The sequence below is a fragment of the Papio anubis genome, chromosome 13 (genome assembly GCF_008728515.1).
Source record: "Papio anubis isolate 15944 chromosome 13, Panubis1.0, whole genome shotgun sequence".
NCBI classification, from domain to species: Eukaryota; Metazoa; Chordata; class Mammalia; order Primates; family Cercopithecidae; genus Papio; species Papio anubis.
This window is the reverse complement of record NC_044988.1, coordinates 5,947,614-5,964,605: the sequence shown is the minus strand read 5'-3', so window position 1 is coordinate 5,964,605 and position 16,992 is coordinate 5,947,614. Positions and strand designations below refer to the sequence as shown.

At 45.5% G+C, this 16,992-nt stretch overlaps 1 protein-coding gene across 3 annotated transcripts in view; it reads right to left on the bottom strand.

The window, feature by feature from the left end:
• The window catches only part of ROR2 (receptor tyrosine kinase like orphan receptor 2), a 219,391-nt gene that overhangs the window by 177,356 nt on the left and 25,043 nt on the right, over positions 1 to 16,992 (bottom strand). The gene's annotated exons all lie outside the window — the stretch shown is intronic.

Here is a 16,992-nt window from a genome sequence, read left to right as displayed (position 1 = left end):
CCATCTCTACTAAAAATACAAAAAAATTAGCCGGGCATGGTGGCGGGCGCCTGTAGTCCCAGCTACTGGGAAGGCTGAGGCAGGAGAGTGGCGTGAACCCGGGAGGCGGAGCTTGCAGTGAGCCGAGATCGCGCCACTGCACTCCAGCCTGGGCGACAGAGCAAGACTCCGTCTCAAGAAAAAAAACAAAAAAAAAAGAACATCACCTGACCATGCAAACTCAGAAGGCCTTTTAAAAGGTAATGGTAAAAACATAACGTTTTAATGACTTTTTAACAAGCAGGCTTAGTATCAGTTATCTTAACACCAATCTAGCACTTTCAGCAAGTCAAGTGCTGGCTCTAAGGACCTTATAACCATTAACTCATTTAATCCCCAAAACAACAACCCCAGGAGGTAGATAAGTACCAGGTACTTACACTATGGGAGGGGATATTTACATAAAATCAAGGAACACGCCATTACCAGTGGGAAATAATATCAGTCCCAAAGAAAGACGTTTAAAATAAATTGAGCATCCCTCTACCGGTAATTCAAAATTGCTATTAATAACAAATAAAATTAATGTCATACTTAAAAGATTACCCAAAATGAGCTCCACTGAGATTTTAAACAGTCAGTAGAGCCAAAGGAAACAGCACTAAGATTTCAAGCGGAGGGTGCCAATTAAGAAAAGTGACTCAAATTCCTTAAAATGTAAACACCTTATATTTTCATTATGAAAACCCATAAAACTGACACCTTGGACAGTTAAAAACTCCACTGACCATGAGGGAAAGTTTTCCTTCCATCACCCCAAATTAGTACATCCTGGAAGATCCAGCTGTTGTCAGCATCAAGCCAACAGAGGAATTTAAGAAGAAACCACAATGACCCAAACCTCTTTAATTTACAAAGACCGGAGTCCACGGGGCCTAACGCAACATGCTGCTTTGCCAAAAACAACCTATATAATTTCTTTCTGATGAGAAAATTAAAACTGTTTGCTAATTACTTTTCCTTTTCCATTGATCTGTCTTGGATCTCACAGCATGGGTGCATTTCCTCAGCCAGGGTAACGAAAGTCAAATCTGTGCATCTCAGGAGTGGGATGCATGATGCACACCTCCTCTGCATCCTCTTCTTATTGGAAAGAGGAGCTTTTTTATCGATCATCACTGACTGGGAAACCAGGAGTAAAGACCAAACCTGCCTCTCCTTTCAGGCGCCCGTGGTTTGGTCTGATTTTGGAGTCAGGGTCTCACTGTGTTGCCAAGGCTGCAGTGTAGTGGCTTGCAGCCTCGACCTCCTGGGCTCAAGCAATCTTCCTGACTCAGTCTCCTGCGTAGCTGGCACCACAGGCATGCATCACCACATCCAACTAATTTTTTTATTTTGTTTAGAGATGGGATCTCACCATGTTGCCCAGGCTGCTCTCAAACTCCTGGCCTCAAGTAATCCTCCCGCCTCAGCTTCCCACAGTGCTGGGATTACAGGCATGAGCCACCGCACCCGGCCCCAGGCTCCTATGTTTAACTGTATGAAGGATCTGGTTTTTCCTCCTGTTCCATCTATGGGTTTTAATATCTTAGAAAACTTTATGTCTTTCTAAAGTAAAGACATACTGTGCTTTTTCTTCAAGTCATTTGCTATTTTATAAGCATTCTGATAATCTTTACTTTTTTTTTTTTTTTTTTTTTAGTTTTTTTCAGTCAGAGTCTCGCTCTGTGGCCCAGGCTGGAGTGCAATGGCATGATCTTGGTTCACTATAACCTCCGCCTCCCAAGTACAAGTGATTCTCCTGCCTCAGCCTCCCAAGTAGCTGGGACTACAGGTGCCCACAACCACACTGGGCTAATTTTTGTATTTTTAGTAGAGACGGGGTTTTGCCATATTGGCCAGGCTGGCCTCGAACTCCTGACCTTGTGATCCGCCCACCTCAGCCTCCCAAAGTGCTGGGGTTACAGGCGTGAGCCACTGTGCCCAGCCAGTCTTTACTTTTAACCTGTTAATTTAGCAGAGAAGAAACTTCAGTGACAGTGCCCAGTGCTGGCACTGGTGATGTGAAATAGGCAATTCCAGACATTTCACACTGGAGAGTGAATTGATGATTGTGTGCTGAAGGCAATCCGGCCAGACTTATCAAATAACTCCAAAATATTTGGGCTTATTACTACTATTACTAGTATCTCCACCCCCTAGTATCTCCACCCCCAAGTATCTCTGGGACCTATTAATTTTACATATGGGAATCTATGTAATGTAATGACTTTGAGATATGTAAATGTAATGACATTGAGATATGACATCAAAACACAGGCAACATAAGCAAAAATAGACAAACTGGACTACATCAAACTTAAAAACGTCTGTCCCTCAAAGGAAACAACCAACAGAGTGAAAAGACAACCAAGGTAATGAGAGAAAATATTTGTAAGTCATACATCTAATAATGGGTGAATATCCAAACTACATAAAGAGAAGCATCATATTCAAAGAAAATTGGTTTTCATTAAATACATAAAATAAGTAATACTTTTTGTGTGTGTGTCTGTGGAGACAAAGTCTCACTCTGTTGCCCAGGCTAGAGTACAGTGGCCTGATTTCAGCTCACTGCAACCTCCACCTTCCAGGTTCAAGAGATTCTCCTGTCTCAGCCTCCTGAGTAGCTGGGATTACAGGCATGCACCACCATGCCCAGCTAATTTTTGGAGACGGGGTTTCACCTTGTTGGCCAGGCTGGTCTCTTAACTCCTGACCTCATGTGATCTGCCTGCCTCAGCCACCCAAAGTACTGGGATTACAGGCGTGAGCCACCGCACCCAGCCAAATATGTAATACTTTTAATAATACAGAATGATGGAAACAACTTAGAATAGAAAATGCTTAAGAACACTATTACTCATTCACTACAAATGATGCTTCCAAACAAATACCTAGGACAAAGGAAGGGATCTGGCCGTTGCCAAGCCCATTTCCCCATCTGCACACTACCCCACCACCTGTTCCTTCGAAACTATACAAAATGCAGTGTTTTACACACAGGCTCTTCTTGAAAACAATGCACCAGAACAAACTATAAGTCATGTGTCACCTAAGGACAGGGATACATTCTGAGAAATACATCTTCAGGCCATTCTATTGCTATGCGAGCATCAGAGTATACAGTACGCACACAAACCTGCATGGTACAGCTTAGTACACACCTGCACTAACCCTGTACAGCATGTGACTGTACTGAATATTGTAGGCACTGCAATACTGTGTAAGTATCTATGTATCTAAACATCTAACACAGAAAAGTGCAGTAAAAATACGATATAATCTTATAAGACCACAATTGTATAGGTGGTCTATTGTTGACCAAAACATCATTATGTGGCGCATTACCATACTTTTAAAATAAGCTTCAATAAATAATTCAACAAATAAATAGGGAAGTAGGGACAGCATAATTCCAACTAGTAAATGCAGAAAAGATGGTGAAACACAAAGCCACATCAGACAAAAGCTGAAATCATTATTATTGCGAGCAGAAACTACAGATGGAGCTCGAATTAGTGGAAGAGAACACGATGAGAAACACTATACTCACACAGTCCCAAAGTATCTTCCCGCAAGATACATACTAATTAACACAGGAAAAATAGCAGCTTTACCCTGGAGAAAGCTGGCAGATAGCTCCTTAACCCAGTGATCAGAGTAAACATCCCCAGAAAAGGGAGAGAGAACTTCATGCGCTTCCTGCTACAACACAATCTTGTACCTGTGTCTTCCTGCCTAGTATCCATTACCTGAGTCTAAGCAAAAAAAAAAAACATGAACCCAAATTAAAGAACATTCAACAAAATTCATCGGCAGTACTCTTCCAAAATGTCAAGGTCAGGAAAACAAGGCAATACTGAGGAACTGTCACAAACTAGAAACAAATTAGAAGAACAGGTGAACTAAATGCAATGTGGGATCCTGGATCACATAAAACAGACATTAGTGAGAAAACTGGTAAGATTCAAACAAGGTTTGTGGCTTGCTTAATATTATCACTAGTTTCATACCAATGTTAACTTTCTAGTTTTGATAAAATATATCACTTGACTTAAGATATTAATATTAAGGAAAGCCAAGTTAAAGGGAATATGGAACAGTTTTTGCAACCTTTCTGTACACCTAAAATTTCCAATTCAATAATACAGTAGGAAAATTATAGTTAACAATAATTTATTATAAATTCCAAAACAGCTAGAATTGCAATGTTTCCCACAAAAAGAAAAGTGTTTGAGGAAATGGATGTTGCAATTACCTTCACTTGATCATCACACATTGTGTATACAGGTATCAAAATACCATGTGTGCTCCCAAAATATATACTACAATTGAAAATACAAAAATAGATCAGACAGCAGTATCTGATACAAAGTCTTCAAATGCACCACCAACAGTGACTCACAGCAGACACTGGTTGAGCAGATTTTTATTCTTTGGAATGAATCACACTTTCAGTCTTTCCAAAATTTCATTTTTTTCTCTCTTTGGTCCAGAGAAGAGACAAAAAGATTCTTGCTTTGCTAATCAATGAAAACAAAGAATTCTATGTTGTATCAGCTGAGATAAGAACTTGCCAATTTCTCTGGAGACTCAGAACCCAAAACTGCCCAAGCAGAAGACAGAGTTACCAATAGCTGCCCCTGGGTCCACCGTTAATAAAAACTTTGACATCAACTGGGACAAACCCAGGTACCCATAGTTGGCATGGGAAGGGACTACTTCAACCTCTAATGGATTTACTCTCTAAACTACCCCGCAAATCCTCCTCTGTTCCAGCCAGTCTATACTTTCACCAATCTTGACAGTTTAAAAAATCTGATTTTCAAAAAGCTTTCACATATGAGGCACCTACAGCAATCAAATTCATACAGAAAGTAGAGGGGTGGTTTCCAGGGTCTGGGGGAAGGGAGAAGTGGGGAGTTGTGTTAAATGGGGACGGAGTCTCAGTTTTGCAAGATGAAAAGTTCGGGAGATGGATGGTGGTGATGGCTGTCCACCACTGTACTTAATGCCACCCAGCTGTACACTGAAAAATGGCCCCTTGGTCAATTGTATGAATATTAACCATTTTTTTTAATGTTAAAAAGAAAAAAGCTTTTACAAAGTAAGATGGCAAAGTCTCTCTGGACAGTTTCCAGCCAGAAAACTCTTACCAACCAAAAAAAAAATCTCATGCTGTTATTCCCCAAGTCTGACCACCGCTGCGAAGTGCCAACACCCCCGTGCGCTTGCTGCGCCACACTCCACTGTCTGGCCACCTTACACTGTGTGTAAGCTAAGAACTCATGTACAAAGGCGCCTCCCTTCGAGCCACGGGGCCATCCTGTCACTTGGTTGATAGCGTATTCCCAGCCAAGCATAACGTGGCCATATTTCAAATGTGCAGAGTTTAAGCCTCCACGAGGCCTCAATTTAGTTCAGCAAATCGAACATTAGAATGAGACTAAATTCCAAACAGCTACCCTGTAATACAATTTCTTTCATTTCTAGCAGTGAGGATATTTTGGGCTGCATTGTGAAAGAAAACTCTTAACCATAAAGGTCTTCCCTTAACAAGACAGCTGCGGGGAGGTGGTTCACAACGTCACCGAGGTCCAGGTTCTCTTTCCCTCCCATTGGGCTTGTGAATGCGCTTTCCACCCTCCTGCAGGTCACCTTGTGGGCACAGTGGCTGCTCCAGGAATCACACCAGCTACTGTCCAAGCAGCACGCGGAGCATGGGAGAGGCTTTTCCCTAAAACTCCTCTGCCTGGAAAGGAAGCCCCGCCCCCCTCACATCTCATTGGTCAGAACCAGGACTTGCAGTCACAGACAACCAATCACTGGCAAAAGCAACCGTGATTGCCACCACAGGTGTAGATTTGTCATGACTAGGAGTCACCTGGCCCCTTCCTGCTCCTGAGTACCTGAACAGGAGCACAAAAGAGGTTGGCAGGGCAAACTTACACAGGGCCTGGCCTGCCTTCCAGCTGCTTTCCTAGATTGTGGATTAAACGTCACCTGTCCACTCAGCATCACCACTGAAGAGTACTTTGTCACCTTTCGTATCGGTAAGTGGGTCCATCACCCGTGTCAGAACATTTCCATCCTTCTGATGTAGTATCTGGAGGGATACACTGCTTCTAGGATTAGGAACTGGCCATTTGAACAAAGGGATGATCATCCTGAGAACAGTAGGGGCGGCGCCGTGCCTCACCCTGCTACCTGGCGTTTATGGCTGCTGAAGTCTCAATCCAAGCTCAGCAGCTGGTCAGGGTTGTCATCCCCCACATGAGGACTCTTAGGTGCAGTGGCCTCCACCTGGCAGAGGACTGTGAAGGGAACCCAGGACAGTGACTACCACACGCAGGCCCCATAGACACCAAGAGCAGCCCCCTTTTAACTGGAATCATCTCCTTCTCTGGCACCCCTGAGGAGGAGGTTGGTGCATTTCCATTTCCCACTGGGGAAAGTGTGTCCGGAGTTTGCTCCTTTGGTGGGTTGGTGGTCTTGCTGACTTCAAGAATGAAGCTGCGGACCTTCGCAGTGAATGTTACAGCTTTCAAAGGTGGCACTGGACCCAAGAGTGAGCAGCAGCAAGATTTATTGTGAAGAGTGAAAGAACAAAGACTCCACAGCTCTGGAAGAGGACCTGAGCTGGTTGCTGCTGCTGTCTTGGGTCAGCGGGTGGCCAGCTTTTATTCCCTTATTTGTCCCCGCCCATGTCCTGCTGATTGGTCTATTTTACAGAGTGCTGATTGGTCCATTTTACAAACCTCTAGCTAGCCACAGAGCACCGATTGGTGCATTTTTACAGAGCACTGATTGGTGCATTTTACAAACCTCTAGCTAGCCACAGAGCGCTGATTGGTGCTTTTTACTATCCTAGTTACAGAGTGCTGATTGGTGCATTTTACAATCCTCTTGTAAGACAGAAAAGTTCTCCAAGTCCCCACCCCACCCAAAAGTCCAGCTGGCTTCACCTCTCAAAAGGAGGGGCGGACGAGGCAAAGACCAGGCTCCTGGCTTAGGCTCTGGCAGGATCTAGAATTGAATGTTGCACAATTCTAACACCTCTATCCTAACTGTGTTACAGCATCTGTCAGCAGAGACCCTGGGATGTATGTGAAGACACATCTTGGCTGCAACTGATTCCATGCAAGAAAGCAACAAGGAAGAAGAGAAGGAAGGGTGATTCTGCTCCTAGCAGCCAAAGCTGTCTTAATCTAATGGAAATTTGTTTCCCCGCCCCTCCCCCCCCCAATCTTTTTGGCGCCCTTTGTGTTCTTGCTAGGAGCCAAAATCCCTGGAATGGAATTAGAAATTCTAAATCATGAATAATCTTACGTGGATTCCAAATCCTGTTAGCTTATTTTGTTCGGATGACGCTCCCCTGACTTTTATATTGGTTCATTCTTTAATCTCACCAAGCATTTTGCCTATGCAACGCCCTGCCTGTCACAGCCAGGCCAGCCCTGATGCACCCCCTGCAGGGAGTCCTGAGGGAAACCCTGGGCTGCCATCCTGCCTCCCGCCTTTACCCTCAGAACTCCTCTTCCCCACCTGGCAACTTCCCCTGGACTTCAAAGATCCTCTGCAAATTAAGCTAATTCTCAAGTGGAAAGAATTCGAAATATTAGCCTGCCACTCCCAACTGGTTCCATTATGTACGGTTTGCTTCCGTATGGTAATTCAGATTGCTAGCAAAGCATCTAAAGGGATGGCAATGTGTTTGGGACCCTTTTCCAGGGTCCCACACGGGATTTCATATATGGACTTTTTTTCTGCTAATTTAAGAAAAAAATCTTGGAATCACTCTTAGGATCTGAAGCCTTATCATTTAAAAATGCTTCACTACCATTTCCTCCCAAGAAACAGGTAAAGGAGGAAGAAAGGTGAAGTCGGCCACCCACATGGTAGCAAGATTCTCTCAAGGGCTTTCAAAGAGGCTTCCCTAGATGGTCGAGGTTGTCCCATGCTGAGAGGAAAATGTTCCCTGCCCCATAGACGCTCTGCTTTGCCCTGCTTATTCTTTAGTTTTACTCCTCCCCAGCAGCTCCAAATTAATTCCCCGTGTTTATTCACGTGTTGCTTATCTGTTTTCCATCACCAACCATTTGTTGAAGGTCATTAATTTCCTCCTGACCCCACTGCACTCTTCCCACTCCCTTAAACAATTTAAGAGCAATGCTTCAGCTCAGCCATTTTTGATCTTGCATGGATTTCCAATTCCCTCTTCAAACAGACTCTGTTCTATTTTTTGTGCTGTCATTTCCCCCCTTACACTGGGTCTGTAGGTTTCTTAGTTCTAAACACTTTGGCCTACACCATCTAAAAATCAACATAGGAAAAATAATCTCAAACCCAGACACGTGCAGGAAGAAGATATGTGCAGAGAAACAACGCCAAGAAAGAGACTGGAGTTCATGGGGAAGTACAATCCATGTCACAAAAAAGGACCAAGACCGGAGGTGTGGATACTGACACATTATGCAGAGGGCAGGGAGGCTCGTGTGTCCTGAGAGGGCACCACTGGGCCACACCCCGAATCTTTAAGAGCGTCATCTGTGCTGAAAGGGAGAAGATTAGCTAAAACCCCTGGAAAGCCTGCTCAGGAAGACCTGGGCACCCAACGTTGACCAACCCTCCCCACAGCGGGCACAGATCCCACTTCTGCAGGCTAAGCACAGCAACGGTGCTCCCCACATTGGGCAAAACAAGCGTACCTGGTGTAGAGCTGCATAGGGGAGTGAGATGCAGGGGTGCACACTGGGGTTGGGGTGCTCAGGAGAGCATCTGAACAAGTGAGCAAAGCCAGAAAGGCCAGCAGGGCACTTCTGCTGGAGGCCACAGTGCAGGGCATCCTTCTGCCTCCATCCAAGCTCACCCAATGACACCTGGACACTGCATAGAGCTGGACGGTGAGGCAGCTTTCTTTATAAGTAGAAATCTCATCCTTGTATCAAACTGAAATTTGTGTCCCAGTAACCTCCACCCAGTGATCCTAACTGTTCCCATTAGAAGCTGAAGGGCACAGGCTGGGCGCAGTGGCTCACTCCTGTAATCCCAGCACTTTGGGAGGCCGAGACGGGCCGATCACGAGGTCAGGAGATCAAGACCATCCTGGCTAACACGGTGAAACCCCATCTCTAAAATACAAAAAATCAGCCAGGTGTGGTGGTGGGCACCTGTAGTCCCAGCTACTCAGGAGGCTGAGGCAGGAGAATGGCATGAACCCAGGAGGCGGAGCTTGCAGTGAGCCGAGATTGTGCCACTGCACTCCAGCCTGGACAACTGAGCGAGACTCCGTCTCAAAAAAAAAAAAAAAAGCTGAAAGGCACAGGGCCAGAGGTCAAGTTCTCCCACTTAACAGGCTTGCAAAGATCTGAAGCCACCCCAACCCTAGGCTCCCCATAAACTCCCTGAACTGTTCTCAGCACATGTGGTTCCCTAACCCTAAATACCTTCTGACAGTTTAAAAGAAGGTGGCGGAAAAATCCCGTGCTAGCTTTCAGAGAAGGCCTTTAAGACAAGTGTTCGATAGTAGGTAAATTAGGTTTGAACATAAGAAACTGCCATTTTTGTAGGTTGAAAAGGGCTTAAAGAGAGGCAGTCTCCTATGACACAATGTAACATGTTGTCAAAATAACAGCAAGTGATAAATATTTTCTGCAATTCCATAGTAGTGATGGTTACATGATTCTGTGAATGTCCTAAAAACTGGTGAATTGTACACTCCGAAAGGCTGAATTGTATTGGCTTGTGGATTCTATCGCTTAATTTTAAGAATTCTGTTGTTAACATAAAAGGGACAGGAAGAACCTGCAAATGTCCTATGCACATCTGGTGGTCAACTCTAAAAGGCTGGCTTAGATGTAGCAAAACCTTTCATTACAGATGACTGAAGTTGAAAAAGCAAAATAAGGCAAAATTCAGCAATAATCCCACACACACACAGCCCTCCCACCCCTGTCCTTGTCACACCCACAGACTGAGTGTCCCTCTCTGAGGTCTTCCCCGCCCCTCTCCGCAGTCCGCACCCCTGTGACCTCATTTCCAGACCACTCCGCTCAACACAGCCAGACTGCCTAGGATTTTATTTGCATCATGTTTTTTGTTGTTGTTGTTTTTTTTTTTAGACGGAGTCTCACTCTGTCGCCCAGGCTGGAGTGCAGTGGCGCGATCTCGGCTCACTGCAAGCTCCACCTCCCGGGTTCACGCCATTCTCCTGCCTCAGCCTCCCGAGTAGCTGGGATTACAGGCGCCTGCCACCATGCCAGGCTAGTTTTTTGTATTTTTAGTAGAGACGGGGTTTCACCGTGTTAGGAAGGATGGTCTTGATCTCCTGACCTCGTGACCCGCCCGCCTCGGCCTCCCAAAGTGCTGGGATTACAGGCGCGAGCCACCGCGCCCAGCCTGCATCATGTTTTCACACATATAGTCCAGCTTCCCAGGTAGATTAGAACTATCTTTAAGGACAAATACTACATGATGAATATACTATTTCCTCATATTGCCAGGATAATAATATTGGCTTTTAAATAGGCACTTAATAAACATTCGTAATTGCTACTGACAAAAATTAGGGTTTTTAGGCAAAATCCCCTTGCTTTTAAACAGTTGATGCTCAGGTAACCAGAAATCCTGAGCTCAAACGTAAAATATGGTATGCCTTGGATTTGTACAAGACTCTGCTTTCTTGACTGTTCTTTCTTTAAATACCAAATTCAGTCACGATAAATTCACATCAAAGCAAAGGCCAACTTGTGTAAAAACAACAGTTCAGGAGAACCCACAAATTCCTCGCTGTCTCTGAGCACTGGACCATCTGAATCCAAGGGAAACACCAGGTTTACAACCTGCCCACCATGAATCCTGTACCTCAACCTCACTTTCAGTATTCACATTCTTCAAAACTCTCAGAGGCTCATTCAGCCTCGTTTAGTTTTTTTCTTCTTTTTCTTCTTACCAAATGTGTACCAAGGTTCCTATGACACCCATTCAGCTCTAAGTCTCCTGGAACACCTGCGCTTCTGGCAGCTGGCGATGTGAAGTCTACCGGCAGCTGCTTCCCCTCTAGCCCGCGCTGCTCCTTCATCCTGCAGGGTGGCAGCCGGAGTGGGGAGGGTTGCACCCAGCCTGGCCAATCTCACACTCTTCCTCCTGTGCCCTCCCTGGTAAGGTGTCCCAGCCCACCTTCATGGAGTTGTCAACCACTGGGGTGGACTCGGGGCGGGGAGTAGAACCAACAACCGGTACCAACATTTACTGAACCTGAACTTTCAGAAACATTTGGAACAGTTTAGAAGGGATATTTGGAGCAGCCCCCACCGCCATCCCACACCTGCCCCACCAGGTTCCCTTGACCCCCTCGGAAGCCAGCACATAAATCCCACTCAACTCCCAATATCAACAGGCCATTTGTGAAACAAAGTTTGGAGAGTTATTATTCCTTCTCTTTCAAGTAACATAAAAAATTAGAAAAGAATCAAAACCTCAATGAATTCCATATTCATTAAAGGGAAAAAATTAAAAAAGCATTTTTATGTTAACTTTAAGCCCTTACTTGTGCTTAAGAATAAACACGATGGTCGGGCGTAGTGGCTTATGCCTGTAATCCCAGCACTTTGAGAGGTTGAGGTGGGAGATCACTAGAGCCCAGGAGTTAAAGATCAGCCCTGGCCACATAGGGAGACACTATCTCTACAAAATATTTCAAAATTAGCTGGGCATGATGGCACGTGCCTATAGTCTCAGCTACTCGGGAGGCTGAGGTGAGAAGATCACTTGTGCCCAGGAGTTCGAGGCTGTAGTAAGCTATGATTGCGCCACTGCACTCCAGCCTGGGTAACAGAACCAGACCCTGCCTGGAAAAGAAAAAGAACAAGTACACAGTGCTTTACCCTGCCCACAGGAGACATTCAGAAAGAGGTGAGGGAACAGAGATCAGGTGAGGAAGCCTAGCATTTTACTCCTTCAGCAGGTACTTCCTAAACACCTGCTCTGTCTCAGGTGCTTCCAGGCACTTGGGAGCATACTGACAAAGGAAATGAAGATGTCTGCTCTGGGGTGGAAAGCAAATAAAAGCAAATATATACATGATAGGTCAAGCAGACAGTATGTTCAGAGATGACAGAGCTGCAGGCACAAGAGGCGGAGACCCCACTATGGGGCACAAAGGAAGATCTGAAGTGAACATAATTTAATTAATGTGGCCCCAGACACTCAGGCATGGACCAAGGGTGTGCTTCATTGATCAGAATCAAAATATAAGTTGGAGGTTTTATACACTAAAATATGAAAGTAACTCGTATTGAAACCAGCCAGAGACTGTTCAGGAGAGCCAGGCCTCAGACAGCTTGTGTGCAGTATCACTGCCAACAAACTGGACCTCCACCCAGGGGGGTGAACACAGCACTGTGGAGTGGACAGGAGAAGCACTGTCCCTTCCCCACATAGGGTCCCACAAACCGGCCCTGGGTATGTCCTAGTGTTCTCCAACCTGCAGGAAAAAAAAATGAATCAAGATCTCAATCCCACATCAACAAAGAAGTGGTTACTTCAGGCTAAGCACATGCAAAATCAGTCCTTCTTTAATACAGGGGAAAGTTAAAACATGAATTCCAAATTAAAAGTAATTACATTTTTCCTCTGTTCTTAAATATATACATGTATACACACACTTATATATGTGGCAAAAGTAAACAGAATCAGGAATAGCACCAAGGGCCAAATGGCAGGTGGTCAGCCACAAGAAGCAGGGGACAGGAGAAGCACTGTCCCTTCCCCACATAGGGTCCCACAAACCGGTCCTGGGTATGTCCTAGTGTTCTCCAACCTGCAGGAAAAAAAAATGAATCAAGATCTCAATCCCACATCAACAAAGAAGTGGTTACTTCAGGCTAAGCACATGCAAAATCAGTCCTTCTTTAATACAGGGGAAAGTTAAAACATGAATTCCAAATTAAAAGTAATTACATTTTTCCTCTGTTCTTAAATATATACATGTATACACACACTTATATATGTGGCAAAAGTAAACAGAATCAGGAATAGCGTGCAGAGGCTTGGAAATCCCAAACTACACTGGCCAAAGAGGACACTTTTCAAGAGTGTGCTTCATTGCAGACCACGCCACAGGCCTCTTTGTGTCACCAAGTTCTTCCCTTCTAACTTCAAGGGGATGGTAATGTTTAGTCTTTTAAAAGTAAATGAACCCGGGTGTGGTAGCTCAAGCCTGAAATCCCAGCACTTTGGGAGGCCAAGGCAGGAGGATCACTTGAGGTCAGGAGTAAGAGACCAGCCTGGCCAACATGGTGAAAGCCTGTCTCTACTAAAAATACAAAAGTAGCCGGGCGTGGTGGTGCGCGCCTGTAGTCCCAGCTACTCAGGAGACTGAGGCAGGAGAATCACTTGTACCCAGGAGACAGGTTGCAGTGAGCCGAGATTGTGCAACTGCACTCCAGCATGAACAAGAGACTCCGTCTCAAAACAAGTAAATGAAACTCTAACAACAATAATAAAAAGACAAATAACCCAAGGTCAGACTGGGCAAAGGATCTGAATAGACATTTCTCAAAAAAAAAATACACAACTGGCCAAAAAGAGCATGAAAAGATGCTCATCATTAGTTTACTGGGAAAACGCAAATCAAAATCACAATGAGATACCACTCCACACCCATTAAGACGACTGTTATCAAAAAACCAAACAACAACAACAACAACAACAAAAAACAGAAAACAAGTACTGTTGAGAATGTAGAGAAATTAAAACCCTGGAATATTGCTGGTGAGAATACAAAATGATGCAGCCACTGTGGAAAAGTTTGGCAGTTCCTCAAAAAAAATAAACATGGAATGACATGTGATCCAAAATTCGACTGCTAGATATGTCCCCCAAAGAAACTGAAGACTTGTGAATGAAATGTTACTTAGAAATCAACATCGAATTCTTTGAGTCACATCTTCCTTGCAATTTCACGAAACAGGTGAAATATCAACGGTTTGATGTCCATACTGAATGTTGTCCTACTTAATTTTTTTTTAATTTTTTCATTTTGTCTTTTTTTCTTTTTTGAGATGGAGTCTCGCTCCATCACCCAGGCTGGAGTGCAGTGGCACGATCTCTCGGCTCACTGCAAGCTCCGCCTCCCGGGTTCCCGCCATTCTCCTGCCTCAGCCTCCCAAGTAGCTGGGACTACAGGCGCCCGCCACCTCGCCTGGCTAGTTTTTCATATTTTTTAGTAGAGACGGGGTTTCACCTTGTTAGCCAGGATGGTCTCGATCTCCTGACCTAGTGATCCGCCCGTCTCGGCCTCCCAAAGTGCTGGGATTACAGGCGTGAGTCACCGCGCCCAGTCCATTTTTTCATTTTTTGAGATGGAGTGTCGCTCTGTTGCCCAGGTTGGAGTAGAGTGGCATGATCTCAGCTTACCGTAAACTCCGTCTCCCGGGTTCAAGCGATTCTCCTGCCTCAGCCTCAGTCTCAGTCTCCAAAGTAGCTGGGACTACAGGCGCCCACCTAATTTTTTGTATTTTTAGTAGAAATGGGATTTCATCATGTTAGTCAGGATGGATGGTCTCGACCTCCTGACCTCGTGATCTGCCCACGTTGGCCTCTCGAAGTGCTAGGATTACAGGCATGAGCCACCGCGACCGGCCAATACTATTTTTTAAAACTATTGGATGGGAATCTTCTCCAAACACCTGTTGATTCCTCAGTGTCCTCTCATGTCAAGCTCTCCAAATGAGCTGTATAGCTGCTGCATCCAACCCCAGTCCAGCTGCTCAGCCTTTTGCCCTCCTTCCTGGGTGCACAGCGGGGCAGCCTGCCTCTCCAAGCACCGTCCTCCAACAGATTCACCCTGCCTCACTTCTGCTGGGCATGACCTCCCCACTCCCCACTAAGTAACATCCTGCCCAATATAGCTCCATTCCGTCTTCACATACATAAAGCCTCTCCCTCATGCCAAAGAATGGATGTCTGTTACTCTACCAAATAGCTATGCCAAGGAATTCGGTGATCACCTGGACAGAGAAGATGCCCAATGTATTTTATTCAATAAGCTAATAGGTTAGCAGCCCCTAGGCACAGAGCAGGTGCTCAGAAAGTACTTATGACTGGCCAGTATGCTGGGGATGAGGCAGTATAAAGCAGCACTGCCCAACTTGCTGTGAAGAGGGAGAGGGTCTCTATCTCCACTGTCCAGTGTGGCCTCCAGTCACATGTGGTATGTGGCAACTGAGCACCTAAGTTTGGCTAGTGCAGCCAAGGGGCTGTTTGTAATCTTATTCAGTCTGAGTTAACTTCAATTAAATAACCACATGTGATGAGTGGCTATCTATTGGACGGTACAGCTACAGAACAACGCACACCCTGGGCATCCTCCTATATCCAGAAATATCCAAGGTAAGGAAATTTGCAAGTGGCTAATTTAAGACTTGACAAGCAAAACAACGCTCTGGAGACCAAGAGCTGAGGAAATGTGCAAAAATCTGAACAAAGGCTTTCTTTTTAAAATTCATACCTAAACCATGACAGGCGCACATATACTGTATTTTTCCTTTAGTAGTCATCAATACCTCATCATTTATTTCAAGTTGACACACTGACTTTAATATTTTAACCCTCACACGCAATTTTATCAAAGTGCTTATAAACTTGTTGCTTGTTGCAAAGAATGTACACACAAAGAAGGCCGTTTTCAGGATGGCATGGCTATCCGATGACTCGGTATCTTTTTGATCTGAGCTCCCTGAGTTCCTTGGTGGTCCCACAGATGGAGGGATGCAGGTGTCATTCTTCAGGTGGCAGAAGTGTTGGGTCAACTGTCCTGTGTGGCTCCTGGAATGAGCGCCAAGGAGGAATCAGGGCACATGGATGCCTTCCTAGTCCAGGGTTTTGAGGATGTTCTCGTGCATCCCACTTGCAGTCCATACTTAGACCTGGCCCTGAAATCCGTCTCCACTACAACATTGGCAGCTGAGTCCTTCCTGCTCTCCCCACACTGCTGCTCTGCTGCCTGTCTGCAGTGAGGAGAACTGAGCTGGTACTCCATGGATGGGAGGGACACTTGGGGGCAAGGTCTTTGTCCTCCATGGTAGGTGATCCTTCCTGCTGCCCAGCCCTTTTCCTATCCTTTGTCCCCACCCCCAAAATCAGGCATCCTATAGTCAACGCTGGGGACTGCCCAGCCATCTCTCCTAGTCCCTGTGGTGGAGAGAGGCAAAGGGAGGACTGGAGGAAGGTGTCCATCGTGTCTCAGTCCCTTGTGGTGGACTGACAGGCAGCTTCAAGGCCAGTGGCTTCTCCCTGCCTCCTCCTGTCCCAGGCCTTCTACAGGAATCACAGCCAGTGGATCTCAACTTTTACGTGCATTAGATAGGCACAGATTGCTGAATCCAGCTCAAAATTTCTGACTCAACAGACATGGGGCAGGCCCAAGAGTTTGCTTTTTTTGTTTTCTTTGTGTGTTTGTTTGAGACAGGGTATAGCTCTGTCATCCCTGCTGGAGTGCAGTGGTACAACCATACCTCACTGCAGCCTCAACCTTCCAGGCTCAAGCGATCCTCTCTCTTCAGCCTCCCAAGTAGCCGGAATCACAGGCACCAGCCACCACACCTGGCTGTTTATTATTATTATTATTATTTGTAGAGATAGGATCCCACTATGTTGCCCAGGCCAGGTTCAAACTCCTGGGCTCAGTAATCCTCCCATCTTGGCCTCCCCCAAAGTGCTGAGATTACAGGTGTGAAACACTGCACCTGACCATGTTTGCATTTTTAACAAGCTCCCAGGTGATGCTGATGCCAGTGGTCCAGAGACTCCACTGAGAGAACCATCACTGTAGGGCCCTGGGTCTTCTAGAAAAGGACACCCTCATGACACCAACCATCTGCTCGTCTCATAAACATTAACTTACACAGCTCTCAAGAAGTCACTTCCCCCAAGATACAGCCTTCAGCCATCCCAATAGCTCAGCCCAAG